The sequence below is a fragment of the Aplysia californica genome, unplaced genomic scaffold (genome assembly GCF_000002075.1).
Source record: "Aplysia californica isolate F4 #8 unplaced genomic scaffold, AplCal3.0 scaffold00764, whole genome shotgun sequence".
Classification (NCBI taxonomy): Eukaryota; Metazoa; Mollusca; class Gastropoda; order Aplysiida; family Aplysiidae; genus Aplysia; species Aplysia californica.
This window is the reverse complement of record NW_004798034.1, coordinates 217,711-220,576: the sequence shown is the minus strand read 5'-3', so window position 1 is coordinate 220,576 and position 2,866 is coordinate 217,711.

The following is a 2,866-nucleotide window of genomic DNA, read 5'->3' as shown; positions in this document are numbered from 1 at the left end:
ACCCTATTCTCCATACAATGATCCAATCCCTTTCTGTGAAACAACACACAGAGAAGGGGAAACCACCCACTTTAAAAGGGAAATAGATCTACCCCCAATAACACAGTTCTTTTCCTCTGCAGAGTTCCATCAATTGATGATGGGTTGATCTTGATGCCTCTATAACAACAGCCTCCTCACGTGGACAGCATCTGCACCGATCAGAACTCCCTAACATACATAATAATGATTTGTTTTACAAACAACAGCCTGTATAATAATTAATTGTAATATTATTATAATTAATTATTAATTATGCTCACACAAACTGCGCGCTGCTTACTACTACCCACCAAAACCGTTAATAAAATTAACACGTCATGTCTAGAACTGTTTTTTTGTTTTTATGTCTGGATCAGAAACTGGATATTACAATTTAATTATCTTTTCTCATGGATGTATCGTTCAATAAAACTTCCTGTCACTCTGTGCAATCAGTACGCTTTGCGCATGCGTGCGAGTCTGCGCTTTTTGCGCTTGTTTTTGTTTTTTCTTTATTTTTTGTTGTTGTTGGGGTTTTTTTCTCGTAGTGGCATAATGTTGTTTTGGCTTTCTTTGTTATACTTCTTTAAAATTGTATAAATCTCTACAAAGTATGGATACAATAACTATAGTGTCTTGAATTGGTACTACAAATACTTTCTACTGACTTACTTCTTAGTACTTAAACAGTTAAAGGTTCTTGAAAACCCTTTTGTTCCTTTCGGCACTTTTCACGTTGTTTTCCCTTGTCTTTGTATCCAGCAGTCAATCTGTATTGAGCAAATTATGTCTTCTTTTCTTTTTAGTTCAGTTTTAATTTTGTCGGACTGTTTTCTTGATTACTTTCTTTGTCTGTCCTTTTGTCTACGCAGTGGATTGTTTTTGTTTTTATTATGAGCACACCAGTCACAATTTCTATGTCTTGCAGCACTTTCTCCGTGACTCTCAGCGTCACAGCTTTGTTGTGTTGTTTGCCACGTCAACTTTTTCTTGTTTGCTACGTCACCACATCTTTGTTGTGTGCCACGTCACATCTTTGTTGTGTGCCACGCCACATCTTTGTTGTGTGTCACGTCACACGCGTCTGGTATGCCACGTCACTTTTTGTTTTTCTTGTGTGCCACGTCATTCTTTCTTTTCTTTTACGGGTTACGGCTGTGTCGTACCTCAGAGTGTCTCAGGATTGACAGCTGGACAGTGGTCAGTTTCTGCTACCATTGTCTCCTTCTCACTCCTCACAAGAGCTTCCCAGTACATCCTCTACATATTTGAATATAATATTGAAATACCGTACCACCCACACCCCACACCTACACCCGTCCCCCAATAATACTGCTGCAGTCAGTTCTTGGTTTGTTTGATTTTTAACGCCATTGCACATCATAAAATGTCACCTCCTTCTTTCTTCACCCTTCCTTCTTCCTAAATCCATTCATCTTCATTCGTTCAAAGTCCTGTAACGTCCCCTTAAGTCATTACAATCTGAATGCCATCAGCAATACTGTCTTCCATTCAGCCCATATCAGGGCTCTTCCATCCATGTTTTTCCTCGTTATCCCTACGTCATAGTAACGGCCCTTGTTCAGCCTGTTCTGATGGGGGTTGTCTCTCCAGTAAGCTAAACGTCTTGTGCGTTTGTTAATACATATTTGGGCGAAGAGAAAATATCATTATTCTCAGATGTCTTGATTTCTTTAGTCACTGCTTGCATTATGCCACAAGCAGTTATTCAAGGCAATCATCTATTGAAAAAGGTTTGAAACCTTCAAATTCAATGAAGTAAGTCTGTTGCATTACTTACCTCACCCTCTTTCCCTCTCCGTCTTGTTACCCAGCAACGTCTATTCTACTCTTTTCTCTGCTATAAACCTCTTTCCAATTCCATCACATTCATTGGAACTTTGGTTTCTGAACGTTCACCAACCAACGCCCACAGCACATTAACTTAGGTCTCAATCTCAAACTCGGTTTCAACAACAATCCTAATTATCGCTTGTGTTTCGCTGATTGACTCATGCTGTGGTCTGGTACCTCTCAAGCTATGACGTCAACAGACTATAAATAAACACCATAATCATGTCATTGACCTTGACCTTGGCATATTGCTTCTATGAGAATGGTCATCATCACCTAGGCCTACTACTACTACTACAACAACTACTACTACAACTACTACTGCTGTTTCTCACGATTTAACTTAACATAACTTCCAAAGGCATTTTCTAGCGAATGTAGTATCGTAATAGTAACCCTTTCTGTAACTGATCACTCATCTCCAGTAAGTGTAGTGTGTTTAATAATTAATTTAATTATCTTCATCTCCAGTAAGTGTAGTGTGTTTAATAATTAATTTAATTATAATCTATTAACTTAAACAGTTTAGCGCTCCCCACAGAGCAGTGAATAATTCGACTACTATTCATTTAATGGGGGTTTTTTCCTACCACAACCCGAGAAAAAACGACTGTCCAGTTATAATATAACCATAATCTGTTTGTGAGCCTAAGCATTGTATAAATGATACCTACCAAAAAAATAACAAGCTGACGCATCGATGTCCGTTCTTTTATTGTTCCTTGTCTGTTCGTCTGTACGTTCGTTCGTTTCTTCGTTCGTTTGTTTATTTAATTTTGTTTGTTTGTTTGTTTGTTTGTTTGTTTTTTCATTTAATTCTTTACTAAAGATGTTGTCACTCCATAATTTTAATGTGGAATTAAATTTTTTTCTCACGACTGAATCTTCCAAGCGTCCGTGTTTGTGTGTGACGTAATCAGGGGCCAGCATGGATTTACAGAGACCATTAGACGTAACAGCATTAACAGGGACGTAGAGAAATATGTGTGTA